Here is a 12,278-nt window from a genome sequence, read left to right as displayed (position 1 = left end):
GTCCAATTTCTTTTGTTGCGCATTAATCACCTTCTTAAGAGAAGCAACTTCAGATTGCAATTGGTTGATTGCTTCGGTATGCAGAGCGAGCACTTTTAGCGTATTATTTAATTCATTGACACGGGCGTTCATAGATTTTTCGAGATCGGAATGCAACGTAGCTAGGTTATTATTAGATGCTTGTAAGGAGGAGGACATATCGGAAAGAAGAAGCTTAATCTCATGCCTAGAAGGTCCGGGATTTTGCTCAATATCAGCAGCAAGCAACAGCAAAAGCACACTCCATGCATCAGCAAGTAAAGAATTGCTCTGTTGAGGGCACGGCAGGATGATAATACACCTATCATCACTACGAAAGCAACGACAGGAATAATGAGGACGAACCTGTACAAAGAACATAAGGCGGTTCATGGCTGCATCTGCGATGGTCTCGCCGTGCCCTCTGAAGGTGTGCTTGAGCTGCCAGGGTATTTGTACTGTCAGTGGTGGCGTTGTAGGTCGGGGCTGATGAGCAGACTGCGTGACCAAGCCTCGGTTGATATCGGCAGCCACGTGGTCGACAAGAAGGATTCCGTCATCAAGACTCCAAGATGAGTTGACTGATGGTGCGCACAGGATTGAAGTGGTCAGCGTGACCTGTACAAAGAACATAAGGCGGTTCATGGCTGCATCTGCGATGGCCTCGCCGTGCCCTCTGAAGGTGTGCTTGAGTGGCCCGGGTATTTGTACTGTCAGTGGTGGCGCTGTAGGTCGGGGCTGATGAGCAGACTGCGTGACCAAGCCTCGGTTGATATCGCCAGCCACGTGGTCGACAAGAAGGATTCCGTCATCAAGACTCCAAGATGAGTTGACTGATGGTGCGCACAGGATTGAAGTGGTCAGCGTGACCTGTACAAAGAACATAAGGTGGTTCATGGCTGCATCTGCGATGGCCTCGCCGGGCCCTCTCAAGGTGTGCTTGAGTTGCCCGGGTATTTGTACTGTCAGTGGTGGCGCTGTAGGACGGGGCTGATGAGCAGACTGCGTGACCAAGCCTCGGTTGATATCGGCAGCCACGTGGTCGACAAGAAGGATTCCGTCATCAAGACTGCAAGATGAGTTGACTGATGGTGCGCACAGGATTGAAGTGGTCAGCGTGACCTGTGCAAAGAACATAAGGCGGTTCATGGCTGCATCTGCGATGGTCTCGCCGTGCCCTCTGCAGTCTTGATGATAAGATCTGTAAATATATGAAAAGAATGTACGTCCATAGTGAAGATGGCAAGGGAGTTTCTCACCAAAGGTTGGTGACTGACTGCCCTGCCAACGCCAGGATGATAACTCGTCGATTTTCATACCGTACTGCTGCGACAATGTTTTTTTCCTTTAAACTATGTGCGTACGAGTAATTGCCATTATGATTTAATTTTTATGAACGTACTTTCTGACCATTGTAATTCATCTTTGTTCGTCTTACTACTCATTACATTGTGCATTGCTCACGCGCATCATCGAGCTGTGATGGGGAAAAAACTTGCAAATTGCACTAACAGTACTGTAGATAGCCCTCCCCAAAAATTTGGTAGCGCATTCACGGCTTTATTCACAGAAACTTACACGTTCTCATATCGCACTTATCTTGCCAGTGATTCCCTGTTACAATGTTGCGTAGTTCCACTCTTTCCGATACTCATAGTACCTGGATTATTGCCAGCGCCGTAATCCAAGTGACTATTAAAACGCGTGGAGTTCCCTTCTGTGCTCTTCGGACAAAGGAACGACAATACAGTAGTGCAAACAATCGCAAGGTCATTTACTGCACCTTTCGTCGACCAATGCCTACTAGCCGAGTTGTTACCCACAAAACATGTGGATGGGCGCGCGACAATTCGCGGAAGTCCGATTCACCGCGACCGGATAACAAGCGAATATGTTCGCCTCATGCTGGACACCAACGCCTGGTCGTTCGCGCGTACGGTCACGCGAACGGTGGCGCGCTCAAACTATCGTGTTCGTCCATTCCGGCGTAAGCCTCGTGAGATGGTCTCGCAGAAGCACAGATCAGCGCACGCGCAGAACGTCCGCGCCGCTTTCCGAGCCCGAGCTAAAGAGGAAGAGCCTTCTCCTTTTTGCGCCCAAGTAACCCCGCCGTTAGGAGGCGATAGCAGAAATAGCAGAGCAACACTTGCGCCATCTCTCGTATTACCCTGCAAGCACAGCGACCGCCACCGTAATTCCACGCGGCGAAGCCATATTACAGGTGATGGCAGCTATGCGGGAAAACAACATATCAGGGGACACGTGAGAGTCGCGCATCCCCACAAACATTAAGTTTAATTCACCTTTTGTGTTATCGGCCAACAGTCGGTTCTGCTTGTTCCCACTCAAAAGGCCAATAGCAGTCACAACTGCCGCTTCTTCGCACGAGGAAAATGCGAGAAGGTTTCAAATTTCTCCAGAGTCCAGTGTGCCTCCAAGCAGCAGCCTTTCCTCACTCAGCGTCGAGCTGCTTCCGAGTAAGCTTAGAGAGGAGAGAGAGACCGGGAGAGAAATAACATGTTAATTTTATAAATCAAGCCTACAGGAAAGGCATCCCTATTTTGATGCCTTGAGTTTAGGCCACTTCTTGGGCACTTGATCGTGACAAGCCAAAACTGATCCTTGAGCTTGCAGCTGGCATTATATTGCCTGAGTCTTATAGAAAGATGTGTTGGGTAAAGCGAGAACTGAACTAAAGTTAGCTCAGAGTGTTCCTAAGTAAATGTCAATAATGACATGAGTAAATCGGAAAAGAAATTCTTCGGTTTATTGTAACATAAAGTGGTGTCCAAATCCCCGTCTTAGTGGAAGCTCTTACTACAACTCTTTACGCAGGTCTTGAGACCAGTGTTGGTCTGTTTGCACGCGGTGGAAGTAACTTTAGAGCTGGAAAAATACGCGTTGAGGTTTGGACGCTGTCTACACTATATATAAGCCACCTGCAGAAAATCATGAAACGTATTGGCTATGTTTAAAAGCGAAAGCTTTACTGGCCGTGAACTTGAGATTTCGCCCTGGCGGTGCTCCGAGGAGGCACATGACGTCACAACGCGCGCCTCGCCGCGCATATTTCTCTGTCTCTCTCGCTCCCTAGTCACAACTGCGCATGCGCCGCTAGTAGCACCGAGTCACAGGTGTTCTGCTGCGGCGCAGCGCCACGCACTTCCGCCGCCGCCGTTTGGTATGATGTCACACCGCGCTCGCCTCTGCTCGCTTCGCCAGCTGCGTCGCATGCCTGATAACATGTCGGAGTATTGAAAAGGAGAGCTCGCGTGCGCCGCAACCACAGTTAAGGCGGCAGTATGGACGGCGACAATTTTTATAAGCAGGTGGAGGCCTGGAATCGACATCGGAACGAGATGAAGAGGAAATGAATCGCCAAGGAAACAGACGAACAGTGCGCCGAACGACTGGCCAAATGCCACAACATAGCTAGACAACCAGACTAACCTGAACTTGCAATCAAGATTAACCAAAGTTAACCATGCTGTGCCTTAGCTTTCGCTACGTATATCCTGGCATAGCCGAGCTAAACCACTGCCAATTTTTGCTATTCTGAGCTCATGAAAAATTTTGGTTTGGCTATTTTCGGGCTGCATCTTGAGATCATTTGGCTACTATTTGGTGGAACAATGTAACAACCCTGGCGGGAAGGACAAACGAGGCGAAACGTCGTGGAGGACAAAGTTAGGCAGATAGAAGGATGAATGAATGTTATGGGCGTCCTCTTTGGAACGGGGCGGTGGGTTGCGCCACCAAGCTCCTGCTATTATACTGCCTAATGTCCTACCTAGGTTAAACTAGATTCCCGCTGAACGGACGTCCTCTGGCGGTTGCCACTGGTATTGTTTGCGATACAGGCGTACTAGGAAGCATCGTCCTCTCGCGCTGTGCGCTGTGTGTGCGAGTGAAAGCGCGCGACGGTGCGCCGAAGATGGCGGCTCAATCGCGCGTGCGCAAGCGAGGAAGCGCGCAGTAGCCCGTCGCGCGCATGACACTGGGGGAGTGCAAGGAGGCGGGACGTTGTGTTTCGGCCACGCGAGGCCGCACGGTCTTTATCGTGAATGCTATCTGCTTTGGGTGTGTAGTCTAGGTGGGCCTACGGCTTGTAGCTTCGCTTGCGCAGTGTTCTCATCCCTTAATTTGCGCTGAAGTGGCACTTCGTTGGCCGCTGCTGGCGCGATTCCTCACGCCGGCTTTATGACAGCGAGTGTCCGCGGTCACTGCGTGTGAACTGTTCACGTTTGCCTGTACACGCTGATGCCATGCTAGCTCATATAGTTAGTAAGCGAATCTTTACAAGGAAGCGTTCTATTCCGGCGGCTGCGGCGAACGGCACGGCTGCGCGAGCCCTGCCTTGAATGCCATCTGCGATGCAGACAGTGCAGGCGTCTAGGCGCAGCGAGGGCCGATAGCGCTGTGTGCGCTATAGCACCCATATAAGCTTGCACGTCACCCGCGCTTACGAAGTGAAACATCACAGTGTAATTTTTTTAGTTGCATTGTTTTTCTTTTTGCGCGGTCCTTAACTACTTTTAAACCCTCTTTGTTAACCTCCAAGTTTCTGTACTATATGTTAGCTCCGGCAGACTGCTATGATAGTAACGCTTTTCTTTTCAGTGATGTAGTCCCAGTCAAGCTTTGGTAATGCCTGCCGCATGCACTCCAACTTATTTTTATTTTTCTGTGCATTCTAATGATCAGAGTCCCATGTGAATAATTCACCTAGCTAAATGTACTCCTGCGCAGATTCTAGAGGCTGACTGACAATGATGAATTCTTATTCCCTAGCCAGGCTATTGAACAATACTTTTGTCTTCTGCATATTCATCTTCACTCCTACTTTTACACTTTCGTGGTTATGGTCCTCAATCATTTGTTGCAAATCATCCCCAGTATTACTGGACAGGACAATGTCATCTGCCAACTGAAGGTGGTTCAGATATTCTTCGTTGATTCTTACTCCTAAACCTTTCCAGTCTCATAGCTTGACTACTTCTTCTAAGCATGCAGTGAATAGCATTGAACTCCGTGCCTGACCCAATTCTTCATAGGTAACTTTATACTTTTCTTGTGTAGAACCCAGGCAGCAGGGGAGTCTTTGTAGATATTTCCCAAGATATATATGTACGCGTCCTGTACTCCTTGTTTACGCAATGCCTTCATGACTGCCAGTATCTCTACTCAATCGAATGCCTTTTCACTGTCTATGAAAGTAATATAGAGAGGTTTATTATGTTCTGTAGATTTCTATATTACCTCATCGAGGGCATGGATTTCATCATTTGATGAATATCCCTTCCTAAAGCCAACATGCTCTCTGGGTTGATAGAAATCAAGTGTTGCCCTGATTGTATTAGAAGTTATCTTGGTGAATATTTTATACAGTGCTAAAAGCAAGCTAATGGGCCTCTAATTATTCAATTCTTTAACGTCTCTCTTCCTAAAGATTAGTATAATGTTGGCATTCTTCCAAGTCTTTGGTAGATTTAAAGCCGTTAGGCATTGTCTATAAAGGCAGGCATGTTTTTCAAGCACAATATCTCGCCCATCTGTGATTAACTCGTCAGTTATTCCATCGTCGCCTGCCATCTTTCCGCGGCGTATGTCTTGCAAGGTCCTTCTAACTTCATCACTAGTAATGGAAGGAGATCTGTTCATCTCTACTTCCAATGAAGGTTGCGTGGCTGCTCCGGACATTATACAAGTACACAGCCGAGGGACAGTGGGGTTATACTACTGCAGGTGAAACCAAATTAAGACGGTCCACAAGGCTTCAACAAAGACACTCCCTCGCGAAAACAAGATTTGGCTTCCCTGGTGCAGCATTCGGCGACCATCTCCATCGTGACTCCTGTGTGCGAATTAGGGGTTAAATGAAAATAGCTAAACCGTAGTTTCCTGGCCGTTTAGAGGCGTTGTATGAAACTCTTGCAACGTTTCTCCGCTTGCCTGAAAACAATACAACACCAGAGAATTAGTATATTCATGGAATCGGGGCTCTGTTACGTGTGACACGAACTGTTTAAGTTCTGCAAGTTTATTATGAGAATGATCATCTTTACAAAAAAGTTCTGCGTTGGCAGAAGAGTTGCGTGAATGTAGCAGATTACGCTTGAAAGCGATAAGGGGCTTCATAGGTTTAAAGTTTCTCCCAAAATGCCGATTTTATACCGCTGCTCTGGGAGACCCGTGAACGCAGCCTAAATAAAATTTACCAAACATCTGGGAGGGGGAGGGCTCTGAGGTAATTTTACTAATATTCTCACTGCTCGAAATAAACAACTTCACTGGAAATTTGGTTGTGATTTTGCATGGTTGCACTAGTCTGCTGCAATTTTTTGCTCAACTGCATGTTTAATGCTCGTAAAAAGTCTTTAACGCATGTGATTAAGCAAGATCTTACATGCCCGGTATTTTTCTGCCAGTACTCCGTAATTGTTTCTCACATTACCTTATTCCGACGCTACGTTGGAGGTCGCCGGCCGGACGTTTCGCGGCTGTGTCCATTAAATCGGCCGCAGGGATATTGCAACCCTTCCTGCATGGGAGCCGTCAACAACCAGCCATGACTGTGCTAGAACGGAGCAGTCAGGCTTGAACGTAGCAGCAACTGCTGCGGCGCTCGAGCGAGGCTGTGAGTCAGCCAACATGCCCCTAGTGCTCCCGAAGTGTTTGAGAACTCGCTTATATCGTTTCGTTGTTTTTGTTGTATCAATTGCCAGATTCACATGCATCCGCGAAGTATTTTTTACTAACGTGCGCTTGATTCCCCTTTCCGTCAAACATAGTTTGGACCTTATTGTTAATTCCAACCTTACTGAAAAAGACAAAATTATGTGTGAAGCAACACTGGTCCACCACGATCGTCTAAAAGCGTCGTGCAGTAACACTCGGTTGAATCAGCCCTCAACCACCTGTTTTTGTCAGCAGGAATGACGTGGTGCATGAGGTCTCAAGCACGTTTCTGATACAAATTATGTTTTCTAACTGACGAACGCCGATGTTAGACCAACGTCCAAGCACATACAAGCAGTGCGGCAGTTCATCGCAGCTGATGACACCTTGCCACAGCCTTCAAACTTATCTGAATGCACGAGAGGGCGCCGTAGCAGCCTTGCGTACCAACGCGTGCGACCTAAAAGCCGGCATACGCTTCACGTGCGCATTGAAGGGCGGCCGCTTGGACGGTTCCATATGTGTTCGGTGTCTCTATCAGTGCCAGCCCGTCTATCGGTCGCAGGACAATGGCATCGGCACCCTCTCGGCTTTTATCACGGCAAACGCGATAAGGTAAGCTTTTCTGGTTGCGCTGCTTTCCCTTCAGAAGCGTGGAGGCTCGTCGAAGAGTGAGTGTCAATCTTTTCCTTGCTTTTTGCATGCGTATTTAGGAGCGAATGGTTCGTACCAAGCATGTCCAATTACATAGAAGGCTGATTTATGTCCGGCTACTGAATGCCGGCTCTTCAGTACTGTTTTTTGTAGGGTTCTCTGAATTGTTTAGCTAGAAAAAGTTCATTAATTTGTACTGTAAAGGAGATCTTACATACCTGGAACAATCTCTACAAAACCATGAATTTCGTGTGTCTAAACACGTGAGCGAAATTTTTGATTTTTTAACATCCAACTGTAGGACGACTTTCATCGAAGTTCAAGTCACTTGCAAACCACAGCTAGGTATTATACGTTACATATTCTTTTATAATGTTCCTTATCGACCTCCATGAGTACTTCACGTTTACGACACGTCCTGGCGCTCGCACTATTTAGTATTATCAACTGTTCAAGTTCGAAACAGTCACTGTAAGAGTATAAACAGCACCTCGCTGCACTCAGCCCTCGTCCCCTTCAAAACAGCAGAACTGTTGAAATAATTGTTTTGCAAATTCTAAGCAAATAGTATACTCAATCAACGTTTGTTTGTGTCGTTTCGTGCGAATAACGTATAGTTCTGCATATTCTGAACTAGTACTGACCGTCGTATTAAGGCAACAAAGTTTCCAAGACTGCTTGAAACGCTCTTACTTGAATTCGGATTTAATTATATACGCTTTCAAAAGAGACATTCCCAACGTAGGGATTCTTTCATTTGAGTGAGTGTAATATTTAGTTTACCGTTCAACAGTTTTCAGGGGCCAAAATATTTAATCCACTCAAGGTTTATGTTCTTATGTAGATCGTTAATAAAGAGATCACCAAAGACACGCCTGGCGCACTACAGCAGTCCAAATATATTTTAAAGCATATATATATATATATATATATATTGTAACTATAAAAAATATTCTTTATTCATTGACTTTCCATTTATTTATTGAGGTATTTGTTTTTTACATAACATAAGTTTTCTTCGAACTTTGAAATCCATTTAAAAAAATTGACAAAACTAATACATTAGTATTCGTGCAGAATTGTATTTCTTGATTTACCTTCTCATTTAGGACCCGACGCAATAGCAAGATAACATAGAAGCTGAAAAAATGCCTTAGTGTCGTAGGAAAGCCTCAGAAAATTTTGCCCAAAAGCCCGTATACGACCAAATGTTTCGCTGTGTAGCCCAATTGCTACGACGCGGCGCTGCTGAGCTCAAGGTCACGGGCTAGATCCCCACCGCAGAGGCTGCATTTCGATGCGCGAAAGTGTGCAAAAATGCTTGTCTACATATGTCTACATACGGATATGTTCACATTAAAAAACTAGAAATGATCAAAATTAATTCCCTACGGTGCTGCCGCATAATCAGAACAAAGTTCTGGCGGGAATCAATGAGTCAAATCATTAACGAGTCCACAACTTTTTTTTGTCAGATCGACAGCCTTTTGCACCTAACAAAAAAATATCGCAACCGAACATACGAAATCGTAATTTGGCTCTAAATGAACGGACAAAATGCAAAAAAATATAATTCACTGCTCGTTGCAAAGAAGCAGCCTCGGCTGCTAAAAGCGCTTTTTCTTATGGGTGGATCTTAACGTACGCTTTTTCCTTCTAGAAACCTTGGTACAGGCCCACCAGCATGCAATTTCTAATATATGTGCATGTCCCGTTTTCTCGCAATACAGCCTTCTTTTTATTGCCCCCCCCCCCCCCCCGAGGGAGTAGAACAAACTACACATAATGATTGCACAACCCACCACTACGACATCGCCCATTGACAAATTGCGCATTTGAGATGTAATCCTTGTTTTTATCACCACTAATTGTGACTTCTCGCTAGCGTCTTATAGGAAGCAAAATCAATATGGTGTATTTTATGCACTCTACTTCAGAGCAATTTGCATCCTATCAAAGGCGGAACATTTTGGGTTTTTCTTGGCGGCGGGGGTTGGAGGCCGGAAAAGCTTTCGCAGTCCCGTGTATTTATATGTTGTGATGTCACTGTAAGAGCCGACATTTATTGCACTCGAGAGACGGTGCGAAGGACCCTCGGCACAGACCACTCTGATGATGCGCCTACACGCACGATGAGGAAGAAGGGCACACACAGGATGATGATAATATACAGATGAAAAAATTATGGGGTTTCACGCGCCAAAACCACTTTCTGCTTATGAGGCACGCCACAGTGGAGGCCTACGGAAATTTCTACCACCTGGGTTTCTTTAGCGTGCACCTAAACCTAAATACACGGACGTTTTCGCATTTCGACCCCATCGAAATGCGGCCTGAGTAGCCGGGATTCGATCCCGTGACCTCATGCTCTGACGCCCAACACCATAGCCACTGAGCAACCATGGCGGGTAAAATATACAGATGATGAAGAAGTGCACAGTAAGTGACCACAATATATATAACCTGTAATAACAGTCGCGCTTGAAGAAACTTCGTGTGACCTCGTAGAATCGTTCACGGAAATAGTGACTTTATATGAATATACAAGACCTCGTAGTAGGACACAGTTCAGTTTCACAGCCTGAGTCCTCTCGCACCACCAAGTATCTGGCGTCTCTCCGTGGTGTAATCTTCCTTCGTGAAATTGTTGTATACTTCGCTATCACTAATACTGCTTCACCTATCGAAACTGCACCATCTCTCTCTCTCTCTTTATTTCTGTGAGTCCGAGCATAAGCGCTGTTATGCATGACTGCTGTTGATTCTGATGTCGAGTGAATCTGGATTCGCCTCATTGACCTCAATCATTGAGTAACCTCAATTCAGTAAACTTCAGTAACCTCAATCATTCAAGTTCAATTCAGTAAGCTCAATCATTGAGGTTACTGAGTGAATTATACAGAATGTCAAAACTATCGTGCACCAAGACTTAAAAAAAACAGCAATTACGTCACTCGAAAAAAACCTAGTGCTTATTGTTTCCAGTACAGTGGAGTAGCCGCCAGTAAATTTTTTATTACTGAGATTTCATTAGGTAAATATAATTAGTTATCGAACTCAACTCGAGAAGTACTAGGCACTCCCCGATCGCTTCTAACTGCGGTGTTTTAAGTGACGCACTAATTGCGCCCTAGTTTTTTCCGACTGATAACGGAACCTAGCGAGAAATGAAAAATACCAGGTGACTGCGCTCCCACCCGCATCATAAAGCAGCGCCCTCAAATGAGCTGATTGAAAGCTATAGGAGGTCCCGACACCGTCTTTGACTGTGGAACCGCCTTCTGTATACTAAATACTTGTAATGTGGCCTAACTTCTAATAATAAATTCTGATTCTGCTTTTGAACTGCTTTGCCTGCCGCAAACCAGAAGAGACAGCGCATCACCTTGATAATGGTACTGAAGATTTATCGGCTTCGCAGCTATTCCTTCCTCTCACTTCTACGTCACAGTTATTATCTGTCTCTCAAGCCCGACTAATCACTTTGATAACCAAAGCCCCTTGATAACGCCGCCGAAACGCTTCTCTCACCATGCAGGAACCGTGAAGTGCAATGGAACAGTCATAGCAATTCAGTTTCAAAATCAAGGCTCTGCTCGCACCACATCGAGAGAGCGCGCGCACAGCAATATTTCGCGCCAGAAACTTGCTTCCCACCGAAGCCAAATTTAAGTTACGGCTTTATTCTTCACTAGAGGGCATATATGTTGCAATAACAGGTTCGTGGCAAAAAATAAAATCGTAACTGGACCGGGATGTAACCCATGTGTAGAGAAAATGCAAAACCAATTAAAGAAAGTAAATGCAACGGTTCTAAATGAGCCGAATTGGCAGTTGTCCGGGGACGCCTGTAAAGAAAAAAAAAGGAAGAAAAGGAGAATCCATGCAGAATCTTCTCTGAGTTATGATAAGCATTTCGTCGTACTGACGTACTGTTTCGTGGTAGTGTTCGTGCGATTGCGAGAACGACCGCGAAAGAACGGTGAATATTAGGGCATTATTTGGGACCCATTTACGAAAATCAACATTAACGCCCTTGAAAGGATACAGAGAAGAGCCATACGTTTTATTTTTTTTTTCAAATACGGCCGAGATGAGTCTATAACGAAATTATTGCGGGCAAATGGTTTTCAGACCTTTCAAACGAGGCAAAAAATAATACACCTGAGGTTCCTTTACTCCTTCATAAGCGGTAAATTTTCTTTAGATCGTAGTCCATACATAACTCTTTCTCCATCCAGAAAAACCCGTCATTCCCACTCTCTCGCTGACGTTTACAGGACAAACCTCCTTAATCTTTTTTTATTTCCTCGAACGATAGAAGAATGGAACCTCATCCCTTTGCATCATCTGAACTCCCTTGAATCAATTGAAACTAATATTATTAGTACTTCCTAAGCAACATTGCTGTTCTGTGCTATATTGTTTCTTTTCCTAAGTTTTATATTTTGCAATCCAGCTTTTTCTACGCGTATTTTTATATGTTACCTTGCCCCTCCACTTTGGGTTACGCGGCATGCAGTATTATGTAAACAAATAAATAAACTAAATAAAAACGAAGCGTGGTTCTAACACTAAACTGTTAATTGAGACCGAACTCCTCAAAGAGAAGACGCAGAAGATGCGAATAGAAGCAATGCTCACTGGTGTTATAGATAGCCCGGAGCTAATGTGAACGTGGGATGAAAGGACCAGGGAGATGTAGCAAATGAAGGAAATATATGCAACATTTATTACGTACACTTAACCATTATGATTGAAGTAGTAACTTAGCGCGATAAAAAACGGTACGATAACAAAACGGTAACAAACGGTAACGGTAATAACGGACAAGCGCTTGTCCTTGTCCGCCTTTCTGGTTTCCGTGTTTTTTATCGCGCTAAGTTACTACTTCAAATATGGACGACCTACTAGCCCAACAATCAACA

The sequence above is a fragment of the Dermacentor variabilis genome, chromosome 3 (genome assembly GCF_050947875.1).
Source record: "Dermacentor variabilis isolate Ectoservices chromosome 3, ASM5094787v1, whole genome shotgun sequence".
NCBI classification, from domain to species: domain Eukaryota; kingdom Metazoa; phylum Arthropoda; class Arachnida; order Ixodida; family Ixodidae; genus Dermacentor; species Dermacentor variabilis.
The sequence above is the reverse complement of the archived record's forward strand: the minus strand, read 5'-3'. Positions refer to the sequence as shown.